Source organism: Rhipicephalus sanguineus, chromosome 11 (genome assembly GCF_013339695.2).
Source record: "Rhipicephalus sanguineus isolate Rsan-2018 chromosome 11, BIME_Rsan_1.4, whole genome shotgun sequence".
NCBI lineage: Eukaryota > Metazoa > Arthropoda > Arachnida > Ixodida > Ixodidae > Rhipicephalus > Rhipicephalus sanguineus.
The window spans coordinates 26,444,691-26,468,912 of NC_051186.1; positions in this window are offsets into that span (position 1 = coordinate 26,444,691).

A 24,222-nucleotide genomic window follows, 5' to 3' on the forward strand; every position below is an offset into this window, starting at 1 on the left:
AACGGCGTTCGCAGGAGCGGGGCGATGATCTTTAAAGCGCGCAACGCGCGCACATCGCGCCATCTATGTGGCGAATAAGAAAGCATGCTGAAGGAAATGGTGTATATAAATAGCTCGCTGTTAGCAGGCTGAAAGACGGTACTGTTGGTGGCGTAACCGTTTAACGCCGCTCGCTGGAAAGCGAGGCCGGCGACGGCAAAAATCAGCCAAGACTGTCCATATAATTGCTATCGCAATAAAATGAAGAAGGCAACAGTTGCCGAAAAAGAAATGGCTGCGAAGCGGCGGCGGCGAGCCGAAGACCCCGAGTACGTACAACGATAGAATGCTAGGTAACGGCAAGGCAACGGCTGCTGCAAGATGACTCCGAAGCAGTGGAAGGCTTACGCCAACGACGACGGACCCGTAGATCTATGAGAGGTGCAAACACTTGGCTTCAGCTCCGGTTTCTACCTCTGGAGTTTGGACATCCGTGTCATGTCTGGGTCTGACTGTGGCTTAACTCGAACCTCCCTGACAAGCCTGCGCTGCGAATCCTGCGGATCCTACCCACGCTGAGAATCAACCTAGAAGCAACCTGCATCACCTAGCTAAGGCCTACAAACAAACTAGAAGCAACCAGATTAGTCTTCAGAGTCGTCGAGTTTCACTGTTTCAAGCCTTTCACGGCTTAGTGCAAGCTTCTTTTCTCTTATTCTTTTTGCGCCGTAGTGTAGCCAAAAAGACGCTTTTCGCGTTAACATCCCCGCCTCCTCTCTCTGCGCTGTCGCAAACAAAGCTTCGTTTGTCGGAAGAAACTGCTACTTTTCCCCCAAATTGCTGCAAACGCCCACATTACACCCGTCTTCTTGATCCCTGTGAGAGGACTTGAATGCCTGTTCAGCCCTCATAACCGGGGACGTGGCGCGAGACTCGGTCGGAGACTGTCCTCATCCGGCACGTTGACGTAGTCATCGACGCTGGCTCTAGCATGCAGGTAGAAAAATGCGAGGAGGGAGCATGGCGTCAATCAAGCAGCTACAGCTTAGACAAGGAAACCTCCTCCTATGCGCGGCTTATGCACGGCTTATGCGCATGTTGCCTCTTGGGAGACAGGCTTGCCAGAGATGCTGCACCTTTCGAGGCTTTTTTTTTTTTGTCTCAATAGCTTGCAGTGAGGCCCTTCTCAGGATCAGTTCTCGACTCACGCTCTCCGCTCAGCTCTCTTCCATTCCCTCTACACGCTAGAAATGATCGCCTTCCTAACGCGTGGCGGAGGCCTATTCGCACTGTACATCATTTTTCTCTCTCACTCTTTCTGTCTACACACGCACGCACGCACGCACGCACGCGCACACACACACACACACACACACACACACACACACACACACACACACACACACACACACACCACACACACACTTTTCAACGTTTTCACGTGACGCTCCCGCCTGCTCTTTTTTCTTCTTCTATGCTTTGTAGATCCGAAGCGCAAGCAGCCTTGAAATGGCGCGGAGGCACGCGACATAGGAGGTGGCAAGAGAGAGTCCAGTATTTTGAAACAAGCCGGAGAAGATGGAAGCTTATCAGTCCTCTCAGCGACCATCGTTTCTCATCGCGACACCCTGGGGACGCATGGATTAAGAATAAATGCTCGGTGTCCGTCGCTCGAAGAAGGTGGAAGCGGAACGAGCGCAAAGAAAAAGTATCGCGAAGGCGACACCTACGCCCTCGGCACAGCTAATAATGTTCGGTTTATAATATGGGCGCGAGGCCCACCACTGGAGACGCGGGCGCTGCAATCGCTGTGACGTGCAGGGTTGGATCACGTGATCTCACCTCTCTCTGGATAAGGGAAGCGGACGGTTGAATGCGTTGTTTTTAACCGCGATTTCGTGACGTTTTCACTTTTGAGCAGATTGTTTTGCTCTCACTTTATGTATACGGAACCCCAGAGGCTACACAATCTGGAAAAGTGTAGTAAAAGTTACCGGCGGCCTGGTACTTTTCTGCTCCGTGCCACAGTGCGCTATACGCACGCGAAGGAACCAGGCGTGAGCTTTCTCTTATACCCTGCTTTGCAAGAGCATGATGCTGCTGTCGCCTGTCTTTTTTACTGTTATTTCTCGGTCATGGGGTTAAAAACTTAAAATGGACACCGATCACCAATGTTCACATAAAAGCAAGATGTTTTTGCTCCCGCACGGGAGCCTTGTTCACAACGATAAATGAATGTACAAACAGTCCGGTTATGTATGTTATAAAATATGACGTAGCAACATTCGTACACGTGTGGAAAGTTGAGTCATTACGTTTAAGCGTGTGCGCCGTTGTCCGGATTGTCAGAGATTCAAGATTAAGCCGAGAAGTACAATTATTTTCTCTGTCCGTTATTCTTGCCCTATTTCAGTATTTCGTGATCAGTTGCTTCTGCGTTCTCGGCCATTGCTGTTCGATGAAACCTTATTTCTTACATCAAACATGTGCTGCTTGAATCTTTGCTGAAAGTTACCTGTCTCTCCAATGAAACTGCTACCCCAGTATGCGTACCCCCCCCCCTCATGTGTCTATCTTAATTGTCCTCATGTGACACATTGATTCACCTTCTAACAGCAGCAGCGAAGTGTCATACTGCTTATCAATGAAGCTCTAAAGGCCGGACGCTGTTATTTGAGCTGAAACATAACATTGCCATTTTGACCACGGTAATCCACACCGTGCAGGCATGCTCATTCAAGTGCACAAAATAATACGGCCGGCTGGCACACGGTGCATTTTCCATCGCAATCGAGCCCCATCGGGACCGTATTTTTCGATCGCGATTGACCCATTCGTAGAAGCTGGAGAATTGTGTGAGTCATGGAAAATTTGCATCCCTATGTGGCTCGATGGCGATCGAAAGTGCACCGTGGGACAACCTTAGAAAATTTGCGCAATAAGGAGCAATAGATAAATATTAAGATCTTGCGGCAGAGAAACTTGTGCTCATGTGAAATGTTATCTAGCTACAACTCCGAATGAGGCACGCGCGTGCGTATGACTCTCTTGCGTTTGTCTCCAATCATATCGGAAAGGTTGCGGCTGCATGCAGCTCTAAGCATGCTTGGTTGTTTTCCACAAAGCGGAGAATCCGCATGCGTCGCACTTCATAGAGATATATGTGCTAAATAGTAATGCAAATGTGCGCGTGTTAGTCGTGTCAGCCGTGCCCCGTTTTTAGATGCTAACATACAATGAATGAAGTTACATGGTTGTGCGCATTTCTTGGAGGCAAAAATATGTGTATTAGACGCAAGCGCGCGCTAAAGCCCATTTGATGCTTCAATTTGACAAAATATGGTTCATAACCTACAAAAGCAACACGCTCGGCCCCCGTGGCTTCCATGTAGGTGGCCATAGCAGACGGCATCGGCAGTCAGGGCGTTGTCTGGGGTATTATGAGGAGCGTAACATTTTTACAGCGAAAGCTGTTATGAGATCATTTCAACGGCCGTTTTTGGCGCCGTAGTTGTCAGCCGCCGCCGCCGACGCCGGTGTCCGTAACCACTATCGCTCGAAATAAGAAAAAAAAGGAAATAAAAAAATTCGGCAGATCCCACGCACTGTGGGAATCGATGTAATGCGAAGCAGCCAGCAAAGAGCTGCATACATCGCCTTGTTTGTCTTTGAGCCAAATGAAATCATTCATGCCATGGCATCTAGTCCACCATATATCGCATGTTTGCCATGCACGCATGCATGCACAATCTAGTGTACACCATGCCAATGAAACGCATATTCTGGTATATAAATGCATGACCTGTCGTTTATGTTCATCACGCACTCGTAACATGCCATACCAATTTTGGTATATATCACGTTAACAAAACGGCCGGAAGCGCACCATGACAGTGGCATGTAAATCATACCGTACATGACATGCATTACATGATTCGCATGTTAAGACCTCTCATTTATGTTCGTCATACATTCACATCACGCAATACCAATTTTGGTGTATATCAAAGGAGCGAAATGGTCGCGAGTGCACCATGAGTAGAGCATGTAAATCATGCCATACATGACATGAATATTATGGTTTTTCATGTTACCACCTGTCACTAATGTTCTTCATACAGTCACATCGCGCAGTACCAATTTTGGTGCATATCAATCTAGCGAAACGGCCACGAGTGCGCCATGAGCATGGCATGTAAATCATGTCGTACATTTCATGCATGTCATGATTATCATGTTACCACCTTTCATTTACGTTCGTCATACAGTGGCGTCGCGCAATACCAATTTTTGGTGTATACCAAGCTAGCGAAACGGCCGGGAATGCACAATGAGCGCGGCATGTAAATCATGACGTACATAACCTGCATGTCATGATTTCCATGTTACCACCTCTCATTTACGTTCGTCATGCAGTCGCGTCGCGCAATACCAATTTTGGTGTATGTCAAGCAAGCGAATCGGCACGAGTGCGTCATGAGCATGACATGTAAATCATGGCGTGCATGTCATGCATGTCATGATTTTCATGTTACCAGGTCTCATTTACCTTCGTCATACAGTCGCTTCGCGCAATACCAATTTTGGTGTACATCGAGCTAGCGTAGCGCCGCGAATGCATCATGAGCGCGGCAATTAAGTCATGACATACATGACATGCATGTCATGGTTTTCATCTTACCAACTGTCATTCATGTTCTTCATACAGTCACATCGCGCAATACCAATTTTGGTGTATATCAATCTGCTGAAACTGCCGCTAGCGTATCATGAGCGTGGCATGTAAATCAGGTCGTACATGACTTGCATGTCATGATTTTCATGCTACCACGTCTCACTTACGTTCGTCATACAGTCGTGTCGCGTAACACCAATTTTGGTGTATATCACGCAAGCGAAACGGACGCGAATGCACCATGAGCGCGGCATGTAAATCATGACATACATGTCATGGATGTCATGGTTTTCATGCTACCACCTGTTATTCAAGTTCTTCGTAAATTCACATCGCACAGTACCAATTTTGGTTTATATCAATCTAGCGAAACGGCCGCGAGTGCGCCATGAGCTTGGCATGTAAATCATGTCATACATGACATGCATATTATGATTTTCATATTACCACGTGTCAGTTATGTTCGTCATACAGAAATGTCTCGTCATACCAGTTTTCGTATGTATCCCTTCATTTAAACGGCCGCGAGCGCCCCGAGACATGTCATGTAAATCATGCTGCACATGACAGGCGCGTCATGATTTGCATGTTAGGACCTGTCATTATGTTCGTCATGAACTCTTGTCACGCCGTACCATTTTTGGTATATATGAAATTAACGGAACGGCCGCAAGAGCCCAAAGGCCGTGGAATGTAAATCATGCTGTTCATGACAAGCGTGTCATGATTTTCATGATATGACCTGTCGTTTATGTTCGTGATAAGGCCATGTTATGACACACCAATTTTGGTACACATCCGATTAACGGAACGGCCAGGGAGCCCAAAGGCCATGGAATGTAAATCATGCTGTTCATAACAAGCGTGTCATGATTTTCATGATATGACCAGACATTTATGTTCGTAATAAGGCCATGTTATGACACACCAATTTTGGTATACATCCGATTAACGAAACGGCCAGGAGAGCACAAAGTCGTAGGCGGCTAGATAGATAGATAGATAGATAGATAGATAGATAGATAGATAGATAGATAGATAGATAGATAGATAGATAGATAGATAGATAGATAGATAGATAGATAGATAGATAGATAGATACGCTCAAAGTCGCAGAAGTTCGCTAAGAAATGCTTCGCATTTAAAATTTCCAGGATGGAACGAGGTTTGAACCTGGGCCCTCTGCGTGGGAGCCCAGTGTTCTACCTCAGAGCCATGCCGGTGCTTGGAACTGCCTTGCAAAAAGACGCTATACAGGCTTCATGTCCGGAAGGAACCGCATTAACATATGTAATTTAGTGTGGTAGAAGAGTGAAATAACAACCAGGCGCCACACACGCGAATTCTGTAACCAGGCGTCACACAATGCGAATTGCGCAATGGGTGGGCTGTTGTATGCTTCCAACCCATTACAAGGGGCTCTGCAATTATTCTTCATCGTCATCAGGCACAACAGCAACAAAATGCGCATAATGCCTTACATGTTTTTAGCGGGTACCACGGCTCTCCGTTGAATGACGAAAAATGGCATAGTGACTACTTCCCTACTTCACAGAAATTATCATGATTTATAATATAGTGGGTTCCTCGCAAGTGCACTTGCATTGGTTGCCAAGAAAGCCCATAAGCCCATCATTCATTTCCTCAGGGTCTCAATAAAGTTCTTCCCCCCTCTCTCTGTCTCTCTTTCTCACGTCAACGTATGTTATATAGCGTGGTGGGAGAGTGAAATAGCGACCGGGCGTCACACAAAGCGAATTACGTAACTGGTGAGCCGTTTAAAGCTTCCAACCCATTACAAAGGGCTGAGCAACAATTCTTCATCGTCGTCAGTCGTCACGTAAACAAAGTGCACATAATGCCTTACATATGTGTAGCTGGAACCTCGCTTCTGCGCACAACGACCAATGATGGCGTTGTAGGTGCTTCCCGACTTCACAAATATTGTGATTTATGGCGTAGTGGGTACCTTGCTAGCGTACTTGTACACTAGCCCCAAGAGAGTTTACAATGTGATCTAGAAATTCCGCTTTTCCAGCTTTCGCTGTGACTGTGCTGCGCTTTCCGCGCAGGCCTGGCGTTTTTTCAGAGCAGGTATTTAGCACTTCGTATAATCAGTGACGAAGCCGCCGCGGTATTTTACTGATTTCATCGAAGGGAAATGCAACGAGAATAATAATAGACAGTTATAGTTTAGCGTTAGCGTGATAGCGCGGTCTAAGGGAATTGCGTTACCGTGCCGCAAACGTTCGTTGCGGACAGCGCATTTTAGTTTAACGGGATAGCGTTTACGTGCCCAAGCTGTGACGGTGGCGTCATCTAGCGGAGGGTGAATGCGTTAAAAAAAGTAAAAAAAAATAACTGAGAATGCTCGCCCGTATCACCGCACGCAGCACTATTACTATACTTTTTTTAGTAACAATAAATGTAATAAATGGGAACCACGCACCAAAAGCGAAAATTTTTATGTTGCAGATTTGTTTACACTGATCTTCTAGTTAGGCCTAGGGACGTTCGAAAGGGGAAGCGATCTCAAAAACTACGCTAAGTTATCCGTAATACTCGGGCGTCGAAGCTACCTGAAGGCAATCGAAGCCGTTCTACGCAGTCGTTTGCTGCGAACGAAGTGAATCCGTCCTCATCGACGCTAAATTCAGTTCGAAGCGGGCGTCCAAAACCGCCGCCATGTTTTACCGCGCAAACACGGTAACGCTAAATCTGAAAAAATAGCGTGTGTACGGAAAACGCTACGGGTCATATAGCATACTGCGCATGCGTATTTAGGTCCCGCTATTCCGCTAAGCCCGCTATTCCGCCAAACTCGCTAAACTATAACTGTCTAATAAGGGGGACGCGAAAGCGGCTGTGGGCTGTGCGGCGGAGGGCTGGCGGAGCAATCCAACCTTGCACGTCGCAGGGATGCCCCCGCATGGTGGCGCCACGGTATGTCCTCGCGCACAATACTACGCTACGAACCGATTTAGGAATACGCTAGTTGTTCTTCTGAGCCATACGATGGTCCTTGAAGCATTAGCAGATAATACACAGGACATTCAAAGTGCTCTAAACAATGTCGCGTACTGCTTTACGACCATTTTCGTTATCTTTTGTGGAAGTATGTTCGATGGCGCAGAGGTTAGTCATGTGGGAGGATGTAATCGCCACGTTTCCGTACTCCCGCCGGCTCGCTCAGCCGTCTGCTATGCTACGACACATCGCGCGGCCTGACGTACAAGCAGAGTAAAAGGCAACCGAGCGAACTTTAGCCTCGGTTCCCTTGACATGACCGCAAGTGCACGAACTCGTGAAACGAAACGAAACTGAAACTGATTCACGAAAGATGCATCTTGGTTACGGATGCTCCGAGGATGTTGTCCAAGAAAGGGGTCAAGACGATACTGTCGTACATGCTGCAAACTTGTATACTCCATGACCAACTGTGTCGCATCATCTTACTACGAGCGCAGTGGTGCTGTCATGCACAATTGAAATTCGAACGAGTTAGGGCAAAGTAAAACACGCTCGTTCGCCTTGTTATCGCCGATACGCTTAATGTCGGAATGATCGCGCCTTGTGTAGTTAGTGCGGGGTCCCAGCAATCTTTTGCAACTGCATAATTTCAGATGGGAGATTGCGGTCTCGAGTTATCGCTTGCGCAAGCTGTCCCCCTTCGCAATTTGTTGTTTGTCAATCGCTGTACATAGCACGTACGTACATGCTGCGAACTCGATTGCTCCATAATGAACTCTGTTTCATCACCTTTCTATGCGCTTAGTCAAAATGATGTGCCACGGTTATCAGGTGAAATCCCTGTAAGCAGCCACAAGTAATCTGAACCGAGTGGTCTTCAATATAGTGGTCGAATATGTAAGAATTATCAAAAATAACGACGGTAAATGTGCACTAAATACGACAGCAAGATGTAACTGCCACATAGTTGTAACACGATTTTTCTTTCACTAAATACAAATCTTCTAATGTAGCATTTGGAATATTCCGGTTCAGTAAAGAATGTTTTTTTTTTGTTGTTCGGGGTAAAATCCCATGCATGGATAGGGAACGTTGTGGAAAATCTCTTAATTGAACGGGTGGCTACTGGAGCGCATACCTTGATGTAATCAAAAAGTGAAACTATGCATAGTTGTTAGTGAACATAAAATGTCCACTTGACATTTTATTGGCGTTATTTTTCCTGCAAACAAGCTCCAACAACCGTAATCAACTTCCGGCATACATGATGGATGGTCATATTGGCTGGATAAGTTTGTGCTCGTTCTGTACTTCTTCGTCCTCGTTCGTTTCTGCGGTATGCTACAAGCCAGTTTACGATGAACCAAGAAGCCCATATCGGCACCCTTGAAGAGATCACGTGCAGGTTCATGAGGATGAACATTTCTGTTCTTTCTGCACGGACTGACGGTCCGCTTGAAGTGTTAACCAAAACTTGAAGTGTTAACCAAAAGCGGTAACCAAATGACACGCAAGTTTGCCCACAGAATTGCATTGTTAAATGATAAATGTGCGGGCCCACCATAAGTTTTACTATCAGACAAAAAAAATAGCGTGTCTTTTGAATAATCAATCAAGAGATTTCATTTCGCCATACCCGTGCAGTATCATGTGATGGTGACCATCTCGTGTCTTTCTTTTTGTGTCACGTGGACGAAGCTATGGATTTACATACGTTCTTTCCACAATCAAAGTCGCTTGTTAGTCAGCGCTACGTGTGGTTGTTTTGCGCCTACTTTGCGCCCGCGTTTTTCGCGCTGTCCCGTAGGTCAAGATGTTTAAGGAACTAGCCGACATACATGGTGCTTGTATCAAAACCTGCAACATTGTTAGACGCTCAAAAACAACATATTTATTCACATAAATTCACGAACAAAATGAGATTCGAGCTCCTCCAGTCTGCACTGCACTGCACGGCTTTACGGAAGGAACGCTGCTGCAAGCGACGCCTTCTCGCAGATAATAGCGCCCTGGGGTAGAGAAGAAAGGAGAGTGAGAGGCCGACACGCCTGGCTGACGTGTGCGCAGATAAGCAACCAGTACGAAAGCGCTGCACGTCAGAGTGCGCCGAAAGAAATTGGGGGAGCAGAGGAGGGACTCCTTTAATAAAATGTGACTGTGCGGAGAACGTGAACTCCATAATGTCTTTTTAAAACCATCATCACGAAAGCCCGGCCGCGCGAAAGGTCGACTGAGATAAAGGGCGGGCTGTTTCTTCCCGAGCCATCGTGACGTGCTGTATAAATGAAGCATTTGCGTTTTTTTTTTCTCTATCTCTCTTTTCTTAAATACCATCTGTCGAAGCCGATCCCACGTCAGTCTTGACGCGTATTGTGCAATTATTATCAATGTCGTCCGGAAAATGAATCAGCGGGCCCAGCTATCTTCGTGATTCAATTATCCGCGTGTCGACGCGCCACACGACGCGTTGAGATGTTCTGCTTGCAGGTAACAATATCAATCTTGTCAATGTAGCGGAAGGCTTCCTTTTCTCTGAAGAACGTGAGTGAGTAAAAAAGCGAAGCTTTTTTGCAGCGTTAGCTACACTTGCCTAGCCGGAGCCGGTTTCGCGTGAATCCTCATGAGCCGTGCTGCGCGTGCCCAAGGTTCAGTGATGTCACACAGCTGGCTCACCGCTCTCCGCGCATCCGCCACCGTGCTCTCTCCGTTACCGCGATCTCACGCGCTCTCCGCCACAGCCGCGCGCGACTTGCCGCTGCTGCTCTGCGCATTCGAGAGGAGTGACGTCGTAGCCATAGAAGACACACTGGCGCCAGCGCGCGCGCAGCTATTCGCCTTCGCTGTGCAGTCGCCGTCTGACAATCCGCTGGAGCCGCGTGATAGCGCCTCTGCCTGGCGTTTGCAGGTGGGTAACGCCATTGAGAAGGATAGGGCAAATGCTGCTCAACGGCGCAGAAGAGACAAGAAGCTTATCTCATCGGATCCCGAAGTAGTTGCCTGGCAATTAGCGGTTCAGCGTACGAAGAATGAACAGAAGAAGGTTAATATCCTAGACAATCTGGAAAGCTAAGAATAATCAGCTGAACCTTTGCTAACGCTACGTATATCCTGGCATAGCCGAGCTAAGCCACTGCAAACTTTTTTTAATGTATCAATGTCTGTCCAGGAAAACAATAGAAAAAATTTACAGGCTTCGTTATCGCATGCTAAGACGACTTGACGTCGAAAGCCAGTACGTCTGCACTATTATAACGTATGTACTATTTCGAGGTCACTTTCAAATACTGTCAATTACTCTTTGTTTTATGTGCGTGAAACGCATTTGATTTGTTGTTGCGTCGTAGTGTAACAAATTATAGGAACACTTTTTGCGTTCAAATGAACACAGTACAGAACAGTACAGAAAGAAAACACACGGACGCAGCTAGCGGTGAAATTCATTTCGTCATTTCATCTAAACTTTCACTTCACGCATGCATTGCTGCTGTTTTAAAGTAATAACTGAGCATGCGTGTGCTTCAACTATCGTTTCTGATACGGCAATCTGATCTTTTCTCGACGTTTTCGAGGTGAGGTCATTTCACGTCGCCACATCTCATTCTCGCCTGGATATGAATGCATACGCGTCGTCGTTGCCTGCAGCAGTTGAAGTGCTGCGCTGCTAAGTACGGTAGATAAATGTCCAATTCCCGACATGGAAGAAGGAAACACGAGGGAGCACATTCGCAATGCTTTAGAAAGAAAGAAAAAAAGTGAAAATCACACCATCTCCCGCTAAAGGGGACCATGAGGCGATGCGAAGCAGTGTTTCGGCATGTAGAGCCCGCGTTTCAGAGGTGGAGTGGTGAGGGGGAAAGGGGAGAGGGGAAGTGGAGAGAGGAATGGAGAGGGGGAGGGGAAAGGGGAGGGGAGGGGAGAGGGAGGAGAGGAGAGAGATGGGAGGGGAGAGGAGGAGTGGAGAGGGGGTGGGAAAGAGAAATGAGAGGGGAAAGGGAAGTGGAGAGGTGATGTGGAGAGGGAAAGGGGAGAGAGGGAGTGGAGAGGGGAAGTGGAGAAGGTTTGCGCATGCTCAGTAAGGGTGGTCACGCCGCACACCACCACCACCACCACCGGATTGAACTCCGCTGTAAGATGCTTCACATCTAAAAAGTAAGTAAAGTAAGTAAAGTGGTTGGTAGGTAGGTAGGTAGGTAGGTAGGTAGGTAGGTAGGTAGGTAGGTAGGTAGGTAGGTAGGTAGGTGCAGTGAATTGAAAACAACTTTATTCACCTCCAAACATTCCAGCGATAGACAGATTCTTCATTTTGAGTGGACCGGCGGTGAGGAGTGGCGCTCGCCCGATTTCTGAGGCCCATATCCGCTAGGAGCAGCGTAGGGATTCTGCACTAACCTCGATCTCAGACAGTTCCGCTTTTTAAAGAAAGAAAGTTAGCACGTATTATTACTACCGTTACTACTCAAGTGTTATTACCACCGTTACTTAATCCCGCATAACATTCAGTTCTAATAAAGGGTTTTAAATGGGCGCTGTTAATTGTGACTAATCCCATTCACCAATTGTAATTTATTGCTCACACTAGAATTCTCGCTAACCGCAATAATTTAGTGAGTCTAAGCGTTTGCTACGCCTACATTTTGGATAAAAACAGTTACCATGGAGTTACTTCAAATGGGCAGGTATGAGGCGAAAAACGCGGTGTAAAAACGTCACGGAATAGGGCACGAAATCCGAGCGAAAATTGCGAACGTCGACGCCGGAAGTCACTCGGCAGGTGTGCAATTCAGAACTATCGGCAGACCGGCTGCGGTTCATGGCGCATAAGCGTGGTGGCAGCTGATTGTCTAACAAAGGGTCTGCACGGTCATGTATGAGAAGCCCAGATGGAAGAATCTTAGGCGTCTTTGATGAGCACATGTACACGCTTACGCATGTACTTGCCTACTCATTTCGATTTGCATATTTTACAGCTATCGTGTCGCGTATGTATGAGCTCTGCGTGCATATCAAAACCGTGAAAGTTCTAAATGCACATGGACGTAACGCACTAGCAAAATTTCCCTTCAGTGTGAATTCAAGTAGAACGTATAAAACTTTCCTCTGCAAAACCTGAATATATGCAAATGTAAAAAGTAAAAACAGCGCGATGGAGAAGCGCTCCGTTGCATGTCCTGCACAGACAGCACACATTTTTGCACTCATAAGTGTACCGATTTCTCCATAGCCCACACAATTACCCATTTACTCGTTAGTGGTTACATCAAATCTTTCACAGGGATGAATAGTGTGTGTGTGTGTGTGTTTGTGTGTGTGTGTGTGTGTGTGTGTGTGTGCGTGCGTGTGTGCGTGCGTGCGTGCGTGTGTGTGTGTGTGTGTGTGTGTGTGTGTGGTGTGTGTGTGTGTGTGTGTGTGTGTGTGTGTGTGTGTGTGTGTGTGTGTGTGTGTGTGTGTGTGCGCGCGCGCGCGCGCGTGTGTGCGCGTGCAAAGGCAACCTTTTGCCGTCCAATATGTCTCGGCTCTACGCAAACTTTCTTTTTCTTCGTGAACGCCAGCAGCACTCCGCTCAGTGGCGTGAGCAATAGGGTATCACAACGTAGGGAAATGGGGCATGGGTTTCTCTTCGGGCGTGTGTGAGGGCGTCGGAGACTTTGTTTCTCTCTGTGAGGCAAATGGAATAGAAGCGGATGGGGCTCGAGAGAGGGGCGAGTTGTTTCACGTGAGCACGCATCGGCTGACGTATAGTTTCTTTCTGGCCAATTTGTCCTCCTATACGGGATGCCTGTGCCGCTATAAACGCAATAGGAGGCGTGCGCTTTCATCTGCGAAAGAACAGAGTCAACGAAATAGAATGAAAACGTAGAGTAAAAGCAAGATTCGTGGAGACTAGAAGGAGAAATGGGAAGATTCGAACAGGAGGGATTCGTCCCTGCTGCAAGCTCAGGCAGTGCCTCGTTGAAACCCTTTGCGAAGCTATATTTGTTACCTAGTTTCTTTCAGCCGTTTATTTTCGCTGAGATGAAAGTGGGAAGAAAGGTTCGTCGCATCATGCGCTTTTCCACAGCTTCTACGATCTCGGTTTTGTTCTTTCGTCCTGTTAGCGTGAAACTGGTGCCCCATTCCGTTTATTTTATCCTTCCTCACAACACCAAAAATGCAGCCACAAGAAAGGATTGTTTAGCGCTTAAAATCTTTGTTGAGAATGCATAAATACTACACAGATGCAAATAATCGACGGAGCTATCTTACCTTTTTTTAATGCGGAAGCCTCAGATGCCTCAGCAAACGCGAAAATTGACCATCGCCGTCCCGCGGCGTCGCCGTCAACACGAGGAATGCAAAAAATCATCATCACGTGATGGCGTCACCATATGGCGTCATCATGACGTCACATAACGACGTCATCAGACGTCATCATCGCTCAGTCAAAGGTAGGCCGATCACGGAGGCAGTGCAAAACATTGTGAGATGCAGAAAGCTTGCAGTGTCTCTGATCTTGGAGGCAGCGCAAAAGCACGTTGGGTGCGGAAAGCTTTCGGAGGGAGACGGGATCAGTACACTGGCTGAGAAGAAAACGATGGCTTTCGCCTTCGAGTCGTCTTAGGCGAACTTCATAAGGGACCCTGTGACATTTTTTTCTTAGCTTAGAGATTTTACATAACAAAAATGAGCCACCAGTGCACTTGCCACATGTTGCTCGTGTCTCCTTATGTGGGCATGTGCAGGCGTCATATTCGGATTTCCAGCACTTTTGTGCACTTTATGTTGATTACGAAACCGTATGAGTTCCCTCAGTTCCTTTGTTTACATGCTCGCGAAACTTCGCTAATGTTAGGGGCATTTCACTGTGCCTTTCTATGTTTTCAATGTTTTGTGCGTATTTTGATTATGTTTGAAATGAAAGAGGGGTTTCTGGCTCCCGTAAGGGCATTAATGTCTCTCATAAAGTATATGAATAAAAAATACAAAGAGCTGCCGCATGCAGTGCCGTCCCTCTGCTGTGTCCAGTGAACGAAATATAAATGTTACTTCTTGCGCACGTGGTGTGACAGACACATTCGTTCTCATTGAAAAGTGTTTCATTAACATAGTTATTATTTCGTTGTTTCATCGCTTAAATGCTTTCGTAGTATTCTCTTACACGCTCACGTGGAACGCATGATGAGCAAAGTCTCAGAAGCAAAGCCCAGGATTTTCTTATACATACATTTTCAGTACTGACAACGACTCTCTATGGTTTTAAGAATGCAGATTCCGATAGTCAAAACAATCAGCCTTACCACCTTAACACTTTGCTGCGTTTTCGAATGCCAACTGGGCTCCGACGAAGTGAGGCAACTCTGCTTTGCCGGTTATGGCTTATAGTGAATTTCCCACAGTCATTTTCTTCTCGTATTCATATATATCGATCATCTTTCAGGCGAAATCCTTAGAGGCTTCATCAAACGTGAAAACTAACCATCGGCAGCGTCGGCGTCAACACGAGTAATGCGGAAAACTGTCATCACATAATAACGTACAATATAACGTGATTGTGACGTCACAGATAGCCAAGTGACATCACATCATGTGACGTCATGTGATGACGTCATCACATGACACCGTCGCTTGGCCAAAGGTCAAGCTTAACATCAGCCTAGCACAGGATGCTTCCCGAAGGTCGCGGGATCGAATCCCGGCCGCGGCGGCTGCATTTTCGATGGAGGCGAAAATGTTTGAGGCCCGTGTACTTAGATTTAGGTGCACGTTCAAGAAACCCAGGTGGTCGAAATTTCCGGAGCCCTCCACTACGGCGTCTCTCATAATCATATCGTGGTTTTGGGACGTTAAACCCCAGATATTATTATTAGCACAGGATGCTTCGAATATAGCGTGGCCTGTGCACCTGCGCCTGTTGTCGTTACATTTAAGCAGTGCCCCGCGACAGGGTGCTCCCGTAGAACTGTTATCCTTTTAGGCAGCTGTGCATTTAATAAGTGTGGGAATATAAACGAACGTAAATGACGCTGACTATTTTCATGTTACTGAATTTTGTTGCGCCGGCACGTATGGATAATACTGGTTCAAACGCCGGCGGGAGTACATCGAAGTTTGCTTGGCTTCTCCACGCAATGACCCATGTTGTGGTGAAGTCGTCTTTTGTAAACACTTTTTTACTGAATTATTTCATACCTGTAGCGGGATACAACTTTAGAAGGTGGTGTCATTTCCACCTGAAAGGCCGATGCACACAAACCCGCGCTCTAGAGTGACGTCATGACACGCACGGCCGCTGACCCCGGCGTCATGAGGGCGCGCTCTAGACTGACGTCATGAGACGCACGGCCGCTGGCCCTGGCGTCGGAGTACACTACCGAGTGCAGTAAATGATCGAGACTACTTCTTTGGTCGCCGAGGCAATCAGCTGCTGCGCTTCAGTCATTGGGCGAGGAGGCCTCTCCTGCCTCTTAAGTTGCATCCGACTGATTTTTCTTTCTGCTTGTTTTCGCACAAACTAATTTTTTGTACTGGTTTACTATACTAATATCTGTGATTGCTGTTGTTTTATTGCCTTGCGACAAAGTTATGAGAGAAAGAGAGAAAAAGAACTTTTATTTTAAATACCCAAATTCAGATCTGAGATACAGGGTGTGCTTTCACTCACCTCCCCCAAGATACCTAGTATATGGTAAAGTGCTAGTTGTTGAGCAGCTAGAATGAACGTGTCTCTTTTTCTGATGATACCATCAGACTGTCAATTCGATGCTTAGTATTGTAAACTGCCACGGAGGATGGTCAACTTCAGAGCTCCGAAATTCATTTCTTGGTAATATATGGAGATTATTCTGCATTGCTTCACTAACGTTGCTTTTATCCAGTCGTAATATCTCCAGAGCGAATGGGTGGTCTTTATGTTGCGTCTGTAGGCGAAAAAAAAATGCCGGCATGTTTCTATTGTTCTCACGACTGGAAATGATGGTTGGTGTGTGTCTGCTATTACAAGGCTGCTGGAAGTGGCTCTTGGAACACTTAGGCAAACGCGTAGTCCCCTAACTAAAAGTCTTTGAAGTGGCTCTTCCGAAGTACGGCAAATGCTGTGCTAGATTACTGCAGAGCATGCAATTTTTTGTCGTATTAAAGCACTGTGAACAGTGCTCATGAATGATACTGATCCGCCCCATGATGTACCAGCAAGTATATTCACTAGCATATTAACTTCGCTTTCGAGTTTCTTTATGTGAGGTGCCCATATGATAGTTGCCAATCGAGTATTACTCCAAGAAATTGATGCTGAGTCACAATCATTAGTGGTTCTCCTTCTAAATGAAGACTGAATTTTTTTAGCTTCCTACGGGTAACACAGCTGGTCTTGCATGTTCCTTCCCTCTTTCTCTTAAAAAGTGGTTAATGTTAAAATACCTGTTTAGCCTCCCCCTGTCACTGGAATATGGCCGGAAGCTTTGAAATAAATAAATAAATAAATAAATAAATAAATACGTCATTATTTGTTTTCCTTTATACGAACGCACCCAGCGGCAGCGGCGATACGCGTCTAAAGTACAATAAGATGAATACAACCAGACTAAAAAACTGAAATTAGACTTAAAGTATCCCGTGATTAGTTGCCATATTTGACGAACAACACAAAAAAAAGAACAACGGCAGATATTTCAACCACCATGCTCGTCGCGTCACTTTGACAGAAGTCTCTGTGTACTGTTGTATTTTCTCTTTTTTTTAAGTGTCATCGCTGTGTATTACATCAGTGCACGTGCATGTATCAGTACACTCGCTGATACAAAATATAAAGAAAGCGTAGACATCAAAATTCCAAGCAGTTCTGTGTCAGACGCTCGCCGCCGTTTGCGTATTCCAAAGCCTCAGTTGGTATTTTTTATGGCTCCAGCTGCCACCTGTGCGTTTCCTCGTAAGTGAACGACGAATGCAAAACAAACCATACAATCAAACATGAAGGCAACTGAAATTTTCCTCACGAATCTAGCAATTCAGCGTGGAATTATAGTGTGTATCCAGTCGCAAATGGCCTGCCGTTTCGCCCGGAGCCCGTGAAACTGTTTGAGTGTGCTTCTGTGTGTGTGTCTTCTGAGTGCTATCACAATATGATTCATACAACGATTGCAGTCCACGTGCTGGGATATGTAAAGGAAAAAGAAAGTAAAAAAAGGAGGTATTTACATAGAAGGCAAGAGTGAGGTGCGGGGGACGTACGGCAGTTGTATATTCCCAAGAATGAAAAGCCAGAGAAAAGAAAGCACGAGACGTAAAACGCACGGAAGCAGGAGCATGGGTGACACGGGGGTTTGGCCGGAAGGTTTCCAACCTTAGGGTTTCGGGAGGAGTGTCTGCGTTCCCTTCCACTAGTTTGCTCCGCTAGCTCGGTTGCGCATTTCGAAAAAAGACGACTCTCCCTCTGCAAGTCACAGCGAGAGATTGGCGAGGCTTTGAGGGAACTGGGGCAGAAAACAATGTCGGGGCAGAGAAACAAAGAAAGTATTTACGAAATAGGCAGGAGAAGTGGAAACCCAGGAATAGGAAACGCAGATGCTCCAGTAAGCACCATCAATCGCCCCGGCGAGCTGTCTCCCAGCAGGCGCTCTCGAATGTCAACGCCTTAGCCAACCCAACTCCCCCACGACGTCCACGCCGGCGGCCGGTTTGCACGCGTCTTGGATTGTCATTCCTGTAGCATAGGCTGCTGGAGTGAAAGAGGAGGTGTCGCCGAGGTGAAAACATCGCCTCGCATGAATTAACCGCCACGAAAGAGCGCTAGGAGTCCGCTATGGTCCTTTGTAGACGCCGGCCATTGTTCTCCTTTCTTTAGATTTTTTTTGTCACGTTCTATACTATCCGACGACGGTCACAATGATTACTACTGCGACAGGGCTGGCACGCGTCTTAAATTACTGTTAATGATAAAGAAGTAGCGTCAACTTACCTTTCTATTCTGCTGTTCTCGCAGACACCTCACCTTGTTTTACCGCCGAGTGTTTCCCTACGCCAACTTAACTAGCACTTTATTCTATTACAGAGGTGATTTACGGGTGAGAAACAGCGCTAAAAAGACGGGACAAGAAAGGACACGAGACCACGGCGCTTTTTAGCGCTGTTTCTCACCCGTAATCATGAACCAACCAGCCCAAATGCGTACCCTTCTACAGAGGTGATTTATTGAACCAAGTCGGAACGTAGTAGGTGCGTGCTCTAGTGCTGTACCTCGTTGAACAACGCGGCCTCCCAGGAGCATTCTTTGGGCCTTAAACAGCGGGAAGAGACGTACGAAACTAGGTATGAACTGGGCCAGAAATTCTTTAAAACAATGATTTGCATTAGGAGATCGCTGAAATTCCGCATAGAGAGTGTTTTTTAACAGCCTGGATCAGCATTTAGACTCAGCATTGCTCCCCAAAATACAAGAGAGTTTCCAGGATGGGATAGTCGAGTCATTTTCTCAATATTCTCGCCACATTATTATCATCATCATCATTATCCGCCTATTCTACACATACACTACATGACGAAGGCCTCTCCCAATGATATCCAAATTACCCCGTCTCGCTCGGACTGGGTGCATTATTTATGCCCGCAAACTTCTTAATGTCTTCAGCCTCGCTAACTTTCTGCCACACTCGGCTGCGCGTCTTATATCCTTGCATCCATTCCGTCGCTCTCAATGGCCATCGGTTGTCTGTCGTACGCATTATGTGACCAGCCCAGTTCTTTCTTATGGGCAACAAAGATGTCGGCTAACTTTACTCGTTTTCTGATACACAAAAACTGACAAAAAAAAAGAAGCGTCATTGCCGATAATATAGATGGGGCTGTCTTTTATATCCGTTGCTCCTTTTCTGTTATTAACCTCTTGCTACATCTTGTGCATTTATTACTGCTCAGCATACAAAGGGAAATAAATTGTGGTTAGAAGTAGTTTCAGGTTTCACGAGAAACGCAATAGTTTTCAGGGCAAGAACTCTGCAAAACAATTTTAACGAAGTACAGTGAGTATTAAAAATGTGATCTAAGCTATAACCAAGAATAAATATAACTTAGAATCTTAACTTCAAACGAAAAGTTTATTACAGAGCCGTTAAAGACAATAATTGTAGAGTGAGAGGCCCGTGCAGGCGGACACGAGCCCTCGTTAATGTGTGCTATCACTGGCTCATGTTGACAAGTATCGGCTCACCGATGGCTTATGCTCCCTAGTATCAACTAACTGTTCGTTAATATTGGTGGTCCGCTCATATAGAAATGTAATAAGATAATGCATGTATACTACAATACAATACCTCTCTCTTACTCCGATAAATGCTTCGCACACTATACGACAGCTCCCTTTACACAAACACTCCTACAATTTTACCTTTTAACTCTTTCGGGACCTTGGGAAAATTCACATTTTGTATGTTTTAGTCATTATTTTTTGTTATAATAATATGATCGACATATTGTAATATTATATATCAATATGAAGCTAAGTCATTGTGTTTTAACACGAAAGTGTTTTATGCCGGGGCCCACCAAGTACATCCGTCACGGATATGACGTTCATATAATAGACGCCAACGGGTGAGAAAGAAAAAAACCAAGAAAAAGATACCCCGCTGGGAATCGACCCCACGACGTTGCGGCCGCGACCGCAAGCGCCCGACGCTCTACCGACTAAGCTATTTCAGGAGATGATAGACAAGGCGCGAACGCGCCTTATATCTTTCACACGTTCTCTTTCGCAGCGGGCGAAGCGGGGAGGTGCCGCCGTCTGTGAGATGTCAAAAGAAGTAATGCTTCACGATCGACACTTACTAGCGCTTACTCCAAGATTGCGCGCGATATTGGAGGCCATGGTTAAAGCGTCTCGATACCAGTGAGGTAGACTGGCCGCGCTGGCGTCGCCGAGGCACCCTTGACGCAGTTACGTTCTTTGCCTTTGGCTTCGTGTTAGCCTGCGTCGGCTCATCGTAGTAGTGGAGCTTCCGCGTGCACCAACGGGATTTCTCCGCCGCCGACTGCTTCAATTGCGAGAGCACCGACTAACAAAACCGCTGCAATATGCGTTGCAGAAAGCACGCGATTTCGACGGGCGAATGTCGTGCCTTGGTGGAGCGAGAGCAGCGCCTGCGAGACAGAGGCCAGCGAGACGCACGCGTTTGCGGCTCAGGCTACGAACCTCTACCTCCCCTGTTGCTGAAGCGCAGTGTGTGTTATGTATGCACGAGCACAGGCGTCGGCTACCCATTACTAGAAAGCGCACACCGTGCCGTTTCTCTCCTTAATTGACGACGCTTTGAAGAAGTGCATACCGGGTACCAGTGTTGATTATGAGCTTGTTGATATCATCCTTACGCGGGATTCACGATTCGCTGTGTCCAAATATATGTTCACACCGTCAGCTACCACAACAGTTTAATCATGATCATAGGCGTTAGTCGTCGCGACAGAGACATGCTGTCAACATGGGTGCATCCACGTCAAAACGGTGATATAGCTGCCAAACACGAATAGACATTGTACCAGCTCTCATATATCACTACACAATAAGCACTACTTCTGTGAAGACACGTTTCACTTTCGTGTTATACCGATTCCTATGACGGAGGGATCAGCCACGTTTTTTTTTTATTCTTATGACTTTGAAAAGTTCATATTAAGGTAAATATGCAAGAATAGTTTTGCAAGAATAGTTGTGCGGAATAAAAAATCCGGCAGATCCCACGCCCTGTGGGAATCGATGTAATGCGAAGCAGCCAGCAAAGAGCTGCATACATCGTTTTGTTTATTTTTTAGCCAAATGAAATCATTCATGCCATGGCATCTAGTTCACCATATATTGCATGTTTGCCATGTGGTATATACAATGCCAATGAAACGTATTTTCTGGTATATGCACTGCATGACCGGTCATTTATGTTCATCACGCACTCCTGTCATGCCTTACCAATTTTGGTATATATCCAGTTATCTAAACGGCCGGAAGCGCACCATAACAGTGTCATGTAAATCATACCGTACATGACATGCGTAACATAATTCGCATGTTAGGACCTGTCATTTATGTTCGTCATACAGTCACATCGCACAATACCAATTTTGGTGCATATAAAACGATCGAAATGGCCGCGAGTCCACCATGAGCGTGGCATGTAAATCATGCCATACATTACATGACATGCATGTCATGGTTTTCATGTTACCACCTGTCATTTATGTTCGTCATACATTCGCGTCACGCAGTGCCAATTTTGGTGTATATCAAGCTAGCGAAACGGCCGCGATCAGACAATGAACGTGGCATGTAAACCATGCCGTAAATGATATGCATCTCGTAATGTTCAAGTTACCACCTGTCATATATGTTTGTCATACAGTCACGTTGCGCAATACCAATTTTGGTGTATATCAGGCGAGCGAAACGGCCGCGAGCGCATCATGAGCATGGCATGTAAATAATGTCGCACATGACTTGCCTGTCACGATTTTCATGTTACCACCTCTCGTTTACGTTCGTCATACAGGCGCGTCGTGCAATACCAATTTTGGCGTATATCAACCTAGTGAAACGTCCGCGAATGCAACATAAGCGTGGCATGTAAATCATGACATGCTTGTCATGGTTCTCATGTTACCACCTGTTATTCATGTTCTTGATACAGTCACATCGCGCAATACCAATTTTGGTGCATATCAATCTAGCGAAACGGCCGCGAGCGCCCCATGAGCGTGCCATGTAAATCATGTCGTACATGACACGCATGTCATAATTTTCATGTTACCACCTCTAATTTACGTTCGTCATACAGTCGCGTCGTGCAATACCAATTTTGGTGTATATCAAGCCCGCGAAACGGCCGCGAATGCACCATGTGCGTGGCATGTAAATCATGATATACATGACATGCATGTCACGGTTTTCATGTTACCACCTGTTATTCATGTTCTTCATACAGGCGCGTCGCGCAATATCAATTTTCGCGTATATCAAGCTAGTGAAACGTCCGCGAATGCACCATAACCGTGGCATGTAAATCATGATATGCTTGTCATGTTTTTCATGTTACCACCTGTTATTCACGTTCTTCATACAGTCACATCGCGCAATACTAATTTTGATGTATATCAAGCCCGCGAAACGGCCGCGAATGCACCATGTGCGTGGCATGTAAATCATGGCATACATGACATGCATGTCATGCGTGGCATGTATATTATGACATACATGACATGCATGTCATGGTTTTCATGTTACCACCTGTTATTCATGTTCTTCATACAGGCGCGTCGCGCAATACCAATTTTGGCGTATATCAAGCTAGTGAAACGTCCGCGAACGCACCATAAGCGTGGCATGTAAATCATGACATGTTTGTCATGGTTTTCATGTTACCACCTGTTATTCATGTTCTTCATACAGTCACATCGCGCAATACCAATTTTGGTGTATATCAAGCCCGCGAAACGGCCGCGAATGCACCATGAGCGTGGTATGTAAATCATCACATACATGACATGCATGTCATGGTTTTCCTGTTACCACCTGTTATTCATGTTCTTCATACAGTCACATCGCGCAATACCAATTTTGGTGTATACCAAGGCCGCGAAACGGCCGCGAATGCACCATGAGCGTGGTATGTAAATCATCACATACATGACATGCATTTCATGGTTTTCCTGTTACCACCTGTTATTCATGTTCTTCATACAGTCACATCGCGCAATACCAATTTTGGTGTATACCAAGGCCGCGAAACGGCCGCGAATGCACCATGAGCGTGGTATGTAAATCATCACATACATGACATGTTTGTCATGGTTTTCATGTTACCACCTGTTATTCATGTTCTTCATACAGTCACATCGCGCAATACCAATTTTGGTGTATATCAAGCCCGCGAAACGGCCGCGAATGCACCATGAGCGTGGTATGTAAATCATCACATACATGACATGCATGTCATGGTTTTCCTGTTACCACCTGTTATTCATGTTCTTCATACAGTCACATCGCGCAATACCAATTTTGGTGTATACCAAGGCCGCGAAACGGCCGCGAATGCACCATGAGCGTGGTATGTAAATCATCACATACATGACATGCATTTCATGGTTTTCCTGTTACCACCTGTTATTCATGTTCTTCATACAGTCACATCGCGCAATACCAATTTTGGTGTATACCAAGGCCGCGAAACGGCCGCGAATGCACCATGAGCGTGGTATGTAAATCATCACATACATGACATGCATGTCATGGTTTTCCTGTTACCACCTGTTATTCATGTTCTTCATACAGTCACATCGCGCAATACCAATTTTGGTGTATACCAAGGCCGCGAAACGGCCGCGAATGCACCATGAGCGTGGTATGTAAATCATCACATACATGACATGCATTTCATGGTTTTCATGTTACCACCTGTTATTCATGTTCTTCATACAGTCACATCGCGCAATACCAATTTTGGTGTATATCAACCTAGTAAAACGGCCGCGAGTGCGTCATGAGCGTGCCATGTAAATCATGACCTGCATGACACGTGTGTCATGATTTTCATGTTACCACGTGTCAGTTATGTTCGTCATGTCGAAATGTCTCGTCATACCAGTTT